The sequence below is a fragment of the Schistocerca serialis genome, unplaced genomic scaffold (genome assembly GCF_023864345.2).
Source record: "Schistocerca serialis cubense isolate TAMUIC-IGC-003099 unplaced genomic scaffold, iqSchSeri2.2 HiC_scaffold_1402, whole genome shotgun sequence".
Classification (NCBI taxonomy): Eukaryota; Metazoa; Arthropoda; class Insecta; order Orthoptera; family Acrididae; genus Schistocerca; species Schistocerca serialis.
Window position 1 is genome coordinate 311,933 of NW_026047628.1, and position 11,536 is coordinate 323,468.

Genomic DNA, 11,536 nt, shown 5'->3' on the forward strand with positions numbered 1-11,536 from the left:
CAGGTATAGAAATATTCAAGTGAATGCAGATGAATAGGATTAACAATCCCATAATGTTATATAACACCAATATCGTTCAGATTGACATAGTCTGGTCAATGAAATGTCTAGGTATGACATAGCAAAATGATATGAAATGGAACAAGCACATAAGGATGGTAGTAGAATAGGGAATGATTAACTTTCTTTGTATTGGGAAAACTGTGGTTCATTTGCAAAGGAGACCAAATATAGCATGATAGAAATGCCTAGTAGTAGTAGTACAAGATACCATCCACCATGCACCATTTGGTGACTTGCAGAGTTTTTATGTAGACATAGATGTACAGCAGCCAAAAAGAAGCTAGTCAAGTTCAGATTCCATGTGGAATGCATTCTCATGCTTTTTAAGTTTGGAAAGTCCCTTTGTAAGGCTAATAAGTTGTTAATTGGAGTATGTGACCGAGCCAGGGATCGGTTGTCTGATTGTGGCATGAAGGGAATAGATGAGAGAAAAGTAAACATAAAACTAAACTAGAGGTAAAACTGTTATCAGCCTGGATGTTTTAAGCACTGCAGTTCTCTGCTACACACAGTCCTACAGACTACCATATGCTGTTGCCATCTCCACCTTCAAACTGATTTACCCAGTCAGTTACAAAGTACCTGCCGTTCAATGATCTAGATGATCTAGGACATCTGAATTTGTAGCATCACAATTACCCATCGAGCTACAAGAAAGGGGCAGAAGCAATTGGCAGTGAAGTCCAGAGTTATTTGCATTAGGTAATAATAGCATTGGGGACATAATACGAAAAAAAAAGAAACTGGAATAAATAGTTACATAGTCTTAGATTCCATATGGAATGCACACCAAAAGTAAATGCTGAGCAGAGGGGAGGCCACATGAATATGAAGTGCAGTTAGTAGATCCAGGCACACGAAAAACAGTACTGAACTGTCCCCTCTCTGCCATCAGAATTATTCATTTATGGAACAGTGGTTTGTCACATGGATAGAAAAAAGCAAAGGCCATTCCAGTCTGTAAGAAAAGTCACAGGGAATATGTGCAAAACTGCAGACATGCCTAGTTGGTGTAAAAATCTTGTTAAATGATATTTTAATTCTGTATGAATGCTCTTCTTGAAAAAAATTAAATTCATCTGCAACAATGGAAATGGATCCCATAATTACTGGTCATGTGAAACTGTTTAGGCTGCTTATTCACAGTGCTGCCACAATGTAGTCAGCCTGTAAAATGAGGCCGTAGTTCTGAAGTTGTATATGTGGGAAAGGTAGCTAATTTGATGTGCCTTTCAATGGCTCCGCAGTTCTGCTATGCAGTTAGTTGTTACCTTACACTTTAAATTACATGCAAGCAGTAAGATTCATTTGAACTGAATGGTACAAATGGATGGGTGTGAAGTACCAGCCATTACCACATGTAAACTATACAAATACTTTCTCTTGTGATGATGTCCAACGTTCATAGCTGACACATACAACATATGGACTGAAAATGAATGTTTCCATAACTGCCTACTTATTTGTGACAAAAAGTATTTTAAGTATAATTACACATTGGCAATATATAAATATAATTGAATCTGAGAATCCTACTTTCACAAGTGTTTGATGGGTTACCACCTATAGCATGTGCTTACATTTACTGCACAAATTTCATATTCATTCTTGCCCCTCCCCTCCCCTCCCCTCCCCTCCCCTCCCCTCTTCTGGCTCTCCCAACCCAGTGGTGTCTCACCTGTCTCTTCAGTGTACATTCCTTGCCTTGCTCAATATTTCAAGGGTTTCTGCTTCAGGTTTCAGCCAGCTTTCAATTCCAAGAGTATTTTGATCATGACAGCTTTCCTGGAGGGCATTAAATTCAGGAACTACAAGTACATCAAGAATTTACTGTTAACATGTTGATGGTAGTATAGTCTTTACTTTGCACGCAGTGTGATTTCTGTATCTCTGCACTGACTAATGTGCATTCATCAGAGGACCTCAAACTACTGCATAGCCTAAAAAAGCTTGCTTTGTGTAGTGCTCACCTAACCCATTAAGTATTCCTACAATTCTCCACTTCATACTGCATGTTCAGCGGTCTGCAATCCTGACAGTTGAGTAATCAACGAAGCCTTTAGTTGAGACCCTCCACTCACTCCAAATCAAAGGACTCGAATCAATTCTGGGAATGCTGCTGCAAACTGTATGTGCTGCATTCACTCCATGTGTGGGTGAAGGGCTCTTTGCCATTAGCACTACTTTTCCATATAAACTTAAGATGGCCTCAGAACCCAAACTACGGGCATCATTGGTGCCACAGCTTGCAGACAGCTGCACGCTACATGTTTGATAGCCACAGGCAGGACGTTCTCCACATCTCAGATTAGGCTCTCTGACAGACATTCAGTAAACATTGGATTCATTTCCCTATGGATCTTCATAATGCATTTGACACTGGAGCTCCTGATTAACTAGAAAATGCGTCTCCATTTGTGGCTGTTTCGACCCTGATGAATGAACACCAGCCAGTCCACTCACAGGGTTAATGGGTGACGCCAGCCTCCACATTCACTCTCTTCCTCAAACAGCGCCATCAGTTACCACCCATCCCTCATCATTTGGTTAGGACAGTTGACCCACATTGGGTACACCACAAGGTATCTTGACAGCAGAGCCAGTGGGCAAAATAGGTGGCATTTTAGGCATCCCATGTGACGATCTAGATTCTTTGCCACCACTAGTACAATAGGCAGCAGTCTGAATGCTGTTGAACATGGCAAAAAGCATCTTCAGCTGTTTGTAAACTGAGGCCAGCTCCATCTGCAAATGGTGTGGACACGTTATATCCATTCTAGTACTACTGTTCAAGAAGTAACTCTAAAACACACAGAGAAAGCAGTATATCTAACTTGCTATTGCTCTGGTGTTTCGCTAATGCGGCCTGCCTGTGGCTAATGCACTATTGTGCTGTGTAGCTGTTCGTTCAAAAGAATTGAGAACTGTGCAACATACTGCAAATACGCTTTAATGTTACTAAAATATGTGATTGCACCTCAAAACATGCATCAGAAACAACACCAATTAAATTATGGTATTGTTAGCAGTTGAATAATGTACCAGCTTAATCTTTTTTTTTAAAAAAAAACTGTAACGTAATGTGTACATGCTAATTGGTTTTGACTGCTATGGGTATGTTGCAGCCAGAACTGGGCTGCTCAATAATGCTACATTCAAGGAGCAGAGATTTTTAAGTAAACAAGGTCATGAAAGTTAGCCCAAAGTAAAGTTACATATTTTTGCTAAATGTAAATAGGAGTCACCATAACTGCAAAATAAATTTTTATTCATATGTAATCTCTACATAGATCAAATCTGCATCAGCCGTCCATTCTTTTAGACATGTCCAAGGGGACAGACACTATTTTGATCCTGCAGTCACAGTGACTCAGGGCACAAAGGAAGTAGAGACATTAGTTGTCTGTGGGCATTAATTACATCTATGGGGAGGGTTGAAAATTTGTGCTGTACCGGGATTTGAATCAGAGTCTTGTGCTGACTAGGCAGATGCGCTGACGACTATGCCATCTGGACACAGTGGTCATCACATCTGCATGGACTACTCTAGCATTCTTCCTGTCAGACCCGGTACTGATGCAGCGCTCATGCTCATGATCCTCTTTACACATGGTGTCTCAACGGATCCTGTAAGAGTTAGTGTGGTGTGCATCTACTCCGAAAGGCTCATTGGTTGACATCACCTTAATTATATATGTGGTGTCCATTCTTTCAGGCATGGCGATGTGCTCTCATCCTGTTCCAACAATCTGAACATTCGCTGCCAGAATGGCAAATGTACTTTTGGCCACTTCTAAGTCACACTGGTGATGTTCCCCCCCGGAGCTAGGTTTTCAACAGATGCTTGTCTAAGTCACATGGCAGTGACAGCTACAGCAGGGTTAAGATGAATGACAAAGTTAGTAAATGAGGGCAGGGCTCTCACATTTCCACAAATAAGGAAAAGCTAAATACAGATAGAGAAAAGCTTACAATATTGGTTTCCACACAGTAAAAGAAAATTAACACAAATATGTTTATACACCTACTAATACTGCTACTGCAGAAGTGCTGTATCTGTTCTGCACACATTGTATCACTGAGTTAGCTTTTTTCTTTCTTTCTTTACAGCAAATGCCATGAGAATCTTTCACTTGAGTAGCCCGAAAATTAAATTTGTTGTGCCAGTACTTTTTTAGGGATAAGTTAGTGATATTGGATATGGTGGATGCAGAGAAAGTCCACTTATCAGGTAGGAGATTTCACAAAAATCATTAAAGAACAAATATAAATGTAACAAGAGGGAAATTGCAGTAAAATTTACTTTGGTGGCACACCTAGGCATTCACTGACAGCTATAATTGTACAAAGAGTGTGGCTGCATCGTTATACCATTTGACTAGGTGAAGTAGTGAATAGTAAACTGGCTGTGAATTTGTACTCTACTGCACATCAAACAAGTGGTCACTGCTATTTACATCAAAGGCCATTACTTGTGCATGTTCAATATAGTGGAAAATTTGTCTTTGGTTTTGAGGTACTAGGACAAAGACCATGGGTGCCCATATGGCATATACGTGACTTGTTTTCTGTGACTTCTGAAGGATTGCTAGTGGTGCAAGCAAAACAATAATATTTATTTGTACAGATTTAGGACAAATTCACTATTACATTCAAATGTAAAATAATTAAATTTGTAACTTATATGGCATCCTCTCCTCTGGAGAGTAGCAGAAAGTTTTCTAGGTATCTTACATGATTTATATTTTGTACAATAATGATATGGCATTGTTTTTCAGAATGAAGGAACTTTTATTTAAGGAAAAGTAGTAGAGTTCTTGGCTTCACCTGGGTATGCATTTACTCCAGTTCTAACCTCTCACCCCGTGTGCCTCTTCTCCCATCTGTGTCCACTGTGGAAAGCACAATGCTCCCTGGTTACCAGTTTACACTGTTTTCTAGAAAGTGAACAAGATACAAGAATAAAAGACACAGGACAAACCTACTGACAAAGAGGCCAAAAAGGTAGTTCAAGTAGTTGCTCCATCATGTACAACAATGTCACATGCCACAGCTAAAAAGACATTGCCCCTCTGGCAATGGTACTCCTGTGTTTTATTCTTTTTGTAGTGAGCCCTCAGGGCCACTCAACCATCCCTCCCTCCCTGATGGTTTTGGGGCTCCCCTTTTGCTGCTTTCTCCACACCTGCTTTGGGATTGATAGCTTCCCATCCATCAAGGACATTTGTCCCCACCTCCCAGCCTGAGATGAATAAGCTTCTTCTTGCTTCTCTTCCCAGGAAGGGGTCCTCAGGGACACTTCCTTCCCTGGGTTGCACAGGTCTACAACTAGACACCAGCAAGTGGCTGAAGGAGCCACAGATTGGTTGTTGCACTGCTTCATGATCATCATCTTTACATGAAACTGATTCAGAGAAGCCCTTGCCATCATCAAAATCCTTTAAGGAGAGGAAAGACAAGAAAAATGCTTTGAGGAGGAGGAACTTCCAGCACACAACCTCCCACCTGTTCGACTCCTGTGGCCAAGGCAGAGATTAAAGCAACCCTTGAGGCCCCAGTTTGCATCACACAATGAAACCCATAATAGAGTTCAAACATACGTTCTGGATACATTGTGTAGCAAACTTCTGGCTCTTGAACATCTTTGGAGGCTTTGCCCTTACCTCCCTTCTGAAGATAAAGCATCTCATGACATATTGTTTGCATTGGTTTCTCAGCGCCCTCCCCCCCCCCCCCCCCCCCAATCTTTCCTAATCTTGGGCAATTTCAATACACACAACCCTTTGTCGGTTTTAACCATGATGACTGGTGGTTGTAAGGACCTCGTAAACTAAATGGCACAACTTGAACTTTGCCCCTTAAATTCTGATACCCCCCACACTTCAGCATGATACACAGGATTTTCTGTCATTAACATTTTCATTTACAGCCTTTGGCTTCTCCCATCCATCCACTGGGAAGTTAATCATGACTTGTGTGGTAGTGAGCATTCCATAATCTTCCTGTCCCACCCATAATCTTCCTGTCCCCCCCTCAGAATCACTACTCTGTATGTGCGCTATCAGCATTGCTGACTGGAGTGCTTTTGCCCTTCATGTCGGCCTCGACTCCCCGTTGCATGGAGACATCAACAAGGCTGTCCAGAATATAATTACAGCCATTCATTTGACAGCTGATTTCACAGTCCCCTCTTCCTTGGGCCTGCTCTGACACAAGAGTGTACCTTGGCGATCATCAGCAATTCCAGAGGCCATTAGCGATTGTAGGCTCGCTGTCCAGCATCGTTAGTGGCACCAATCGCTGGAGCATCCTGTTGACTTTAATTGGCTTCATACTCAGCTCTACTACCTGATGAATTGACGTAAGCAAGAACTCTGGTAACAGAATGTTTCAACCATTGGCCCACTAACCTCTCCTTTGCAGGTTTGACCTAAGAAGAGACATGTCTACATATACCAAACACTAACAGGTGTATCTGCTATTACCTTGAAATTGCACTGTCTCCACTGACACAGACACCATTGCCCAAAATTTTGCTCTGCATATGCTAGAGTCTCAGCATATGAGAATTATCAACCTGTCTTTCATGTTCTCAAGCAATGGGTGGAGCAAAAGCAATTATCTTTTACTACATGCCATCTGGAGCTGTATAAATCTTCATTCATTAAGTGGAAATTCATCAGTGTCCTAGCCGTCTGCCCTGATACAGCCCCAGGTCCAGGTCACATCCACAACCAAATGATCAGGCACATATCAGTGGATTGTCAGCATCATATACTTGCCATCTGTAACTGGATCTGGATTGAGGGCCAGTTCCCATCACAACAATTAGAAAGCATCATTGTCACAGTGCTGAAACTGGGTAAGCACTTTCTAGAGATGGGCAGTTATTGCTAAGTCAGTTTCACGAATGTTCTCCATAAACTGCTTGTATGCATAATGAGCTGGCAGCTGTGTGGCTCCTTGAGTCTCATGGTCTTCTGGCTCCATCACAAAGTGGTTTCCGCTGACTGCTTGTGCCTTTTACTATTGCTCCTCTAGTGTGGGTTTTGCTGAATGTAGACTGCAAGGTGCCATACAAAAGATGTGGTCATGGGCACTCACCCATGGCCTTTGGTTTCCAGCTTCCAAGACTCATGTTATGTATTTCTGTCGACATCGTATGGTTCATCCACAACCAGAACTTTATCTTGATGATGAACTACTAATTGTGGCAGTAACTTACCACTTTTTTCTTCGGCAGTGTAAGTGAAAGTGCTTGCTACACCACAATACACTTTGTCCCCTGAGTAACATCAGCATGGATGCAGAGTGCACTACCCTTCTGCAGCTTTACAAAGCCATAATACCACTCTGTCTTGGTTATGGGAGTGTGGCATATGGTTCGTCATCATTGTCATCATTGTGGGTACGGAATCTGATACACCACTGTGGGGTTTGATTTGCAACAGTGGCCTTTTGAACTAGACCTATGGACAGATTATTCATGGAGGCTGGGGTCGATTCATTGTGTATCTGGTGCCAACAACAGCTTCTCAGTTACGCTACCTATGTTTCCAACTCCCCTAAGCATCTAAACTAATGTTCCCTCTTTCCAAACACAGAAACCCATCTTTCACAATGGTGGCCCAAACAGGGATTTTGATCACAGTTCACATGCTGTCCCTCCCCTCTGAACTCCAGTTATTTCTTTCTCCACCTCTCCTCTGGGCCCACTTGTACACCTCTGTGGGGAACCCATCATTAGGTCCGAAAGACACAGTCCCTCTTGAGGCCCTCTGCTACCAATTTTTCTCCATCCTTGGTACATTGTGGAGTTAGCAGTAGTCCATACTGATTGATGGTTGCTGATCACATGGGCTTTGCTGACACAGTTGCAGGTCATGCTGAACTGCCTTCTGTGCCAGGAGCTGTAGTGTTGCTAGCACTCTCTTATTCTCTTGAGCATATCCTTTCCTCCAGTGGTGGGCCCTTCATCTGCAGCAACCTCTTGACCGGTTTTAAAGCTCTCAACCAGCATTACCCTCAGTATCCCATGATCATTGCTAATCAGTATTCACAGTATGCCTTTGAGCAATGTGGATGCTCAGTGGCAATTGTTTGCACTCTGGGTCATGTTGGGATCTTTGGGAATGAACTTGCTGATAGCTTGGCTAAACTGGCTACCAGTAAACTGGTAATCAGTATTCTGGAAACAGACCTCCGATTGGTATTATACCATCAAGTTTTAGGAACCTGAAATATGGAATGGATCACTCTGACTTCAGCCTACCAGTGATAAAGGAGATGATGAATTTGTTGAGGTCCTCCATGCATGTCTCTCACAAGGATTCTACTGTCCTCATCCAGCTCCACATCAGCTGTACCTGGCTGACATACAGTCATCTCCTCCAGTGCCACCCCACAGTCTTCACGCCCATTCAACAGTGGCAGTATCTTAATCTCCCTGACTCGCTACCCCTGGTGTTAGGAGACGATTTGTCAGTGGATGGCTTAGTTTTACATTTTATTAATGAGGAGATCTTTTACCACTCTGTTTAAGGGAGGGCAACTTAACCATATTGGCCCATTGAGGGTGTGGCAGAACACCCTATTGCCTTCTCTGCCCAGACCAAGCTGCGGCTATCTGGGCTTGGTGGACCAGCATGGTTCTCACCCTACCTGCTCTTTAACTCTTCTTCCCCCCTCTTGCATTTGATCTTTTGTCTCTGTACTTCTCTTGCCCTGTCGGTGTTGTTAGTCTTTCCTAGGCAGTTTCTGAGTAGAGTATCTCTGGTAAGTGGTGATGACTGGGGGATGTATGTCCCCTCATTGCATTCTGCTCTGCAGTGCTTCTGGCTGCTCCCTAAATGGGGCACCTTGGCTGTCTTTTGTCCTCTCTCTTCCTTTTTTCTTTTTGTCCCTTATATTGGTTTCACGGACTTTTCATAGCCATTGGGGTTTTCTTCCTCTGGTTGTGTGTGGTGGGCTCTTTTACCAGCAGTCAGGTAGGCCAGCCTGCCTGTTGGAGGAAGAAGAAGGGGTGGATGACCTAGAAGTTTGGTGCCTCCAATTATTCATTCAGCCAACGACCTCTGTCCATCTGCTACCCTCTCTCTGTCCATCTGTTCCTGCCACCTCTCTCTCTCTCTCTCTCTCTCTCTCTCTCTCTCTGTAGTTCTTCCCTTTCTCTCTTCACATCAACCTGCCCACCTCCATAGGAGGTTGCTGGTTCTTACCTTGTTAGTATTTTAGTCTACATAGTAAAAACAAAGATGATGTGACTTACCAAATGAAAGTGCTGGCAGGTCGACAGACAAACACAAACATACACACAAAATTCAAGCTTTCGCAACAAACTGTTGCCTCATCAGGAAAGAGGGAAGAAGAGGGAAAGACGAAAGGAAGTGGGTTTTAAGGGAGAGGATAAGGAGTCATTCCAATCCCGGGAGCGGAAAGACTTACCTTAGGGGGAAAAAAGGACGGGTATACACTCGTACACACACACGTATCCATCCACACATATACAGACACAAGCAGACATATTTAAAGACAAAGAGTTTGGGCAGAGATGTAAGTCGAGGCAGAAGTGCAGAGGCAAAGAGTTGTTGAATGACAGGTGACGTATGAGTGGCGGCAACTTGAAATTAGCGGAGATTGAGGCCTGGTGGATAACGGGAAGAGAGGATATATTGAAGAGCAAGTTCCCATCTCCGGAGTTCGGATAGGTTGGTGTTAGTGGGAAGTATCCAGATAACCCGGACGGTGTAACACTGTGCCAAGATGTGCTGGCCGTGCACCAAGGCATGTTTAGCCGCAGGGTGATCCTCATTACCAACAAACACTGTCTGCTTGTGTCCATTCATGCGAATGGACAGTTTGTTGCTGGTCATTCCCACATAGAATGCGTCACAGTGTAGGCAGGTCAGTTGGTAAATCACGTGGGTGCTTTCACACGTGGCTCTGCCTTTGATCGTGCCAACTAGAAATATATAAAATATTTGTGTTGTTTAATGAAAAAACCAATAGAGAGTTCCATAGTGACATGTAGGTGCAAGATTCCGTAGGTCAATGAAGAGGTTTATGCAAGGTTTTCCCATCACTATCCTACTACAGGGTTGTATAGGTTAAGTACTAATTTTTTCATAGATGCAATGCCCTGTAAGGTTATCATATAGGATAGTACTGAGTGAAAGAAAGTTAGGAAGCATTTCTGCAAGTTGACACTCTGGAGGAACATTTATAATTGCAAGGCAGAGAGATAGGAGCTTTTTGGTTAACTCATTCTCATGCAGGTGCCTCCTTAATCTATTTCTGATCCGAATGCCCAAGAACTTCTCATGGATCCTCATCCAGGGTGTCATTGATATCTCTAAGACATTCGGATTTCTTTGGAATTGCATGATGTGTGTTTTTGCAAGTATAAAGGTTGAATTTTTGTTCTGTTGCCTGTAAGCCAGTTGCAAGCCTGTTCCATTATTCTCCTGGCAGTTTCTAGTATGAATTTATTTGCCAGTTATCAGTGCACTTGCCATCAGCAAACATTGCAGATTTTGAAGGCCTCTCAAACAGTTTTAGCACAACAATTATGTAGGTCAGGATAAATCAAATGCTGAATCTTGTGGGACATCCTCTGTATTGTTTCCCCATTTTTATTCAGTTTTCCTCCCAAATATAATTGATTACTATGATCCAATGTTTTGTTCCTAAGCTAAGATTCATGAAGGGTGTAATGGGATGGCAATAAGTTTTCTCCACTTCCACTGCATATTTCAGTCATGCTGTAAGGTCAGCACAATATTTTAGTAATTAGATTGTTACAATCATAAAAAAAGAGTTCCTGCTTCTGTCATCTGATGAAACTGATGTCTGGTCAAGTATACACTTCCTGACCCAGTATGATGGATCTAATTTCAATGGCCACTTTTTCTCCCCAGTGTTTTCAGCTACTGTTAAGAAATTATTGTTTTCTTTTCCTGATATTTTCAGTTTTTTTTTCTAAATTTTAGGCTGGTGCATAAGTTGATAGTACTTTCGTTTTCATGTTCATATTCCAGTTGCTGAGGGTTTATTTATCAATTGTCATTTTTATTTGTAGTTTGCTGTTTGCTCATTCAGTTCACATATATTTGAGTTTACATATTGTCATTTTGTTATTTGGAGATACTGAGTAGAACAGTAGACACTAGAAAGTGGAGTGCAAAATGGAGAAACAGGAGAACTTTTGACACACTCACCTGTTTGGGTTCTATAGTGGGGTAACAGCAGTGGAGGCAGCTAGAAACATTTGCACCATGAAACTTCCTGGCAGATTAAAACTGTGTGCCCGACCGAGACTCGAACTCGGGACCTTTGCCTTTCGCGGGCAAGTGCTCTACCATCTGAGCTACCGAAGCACGACTCACGCCCGGTACTCACAGCTTTACTTCTGCCAGTACCTCGTCTCCTACCTTCCAAACTTTACAGAAGCTCTCCTGCGAACCTGCAGAACTAG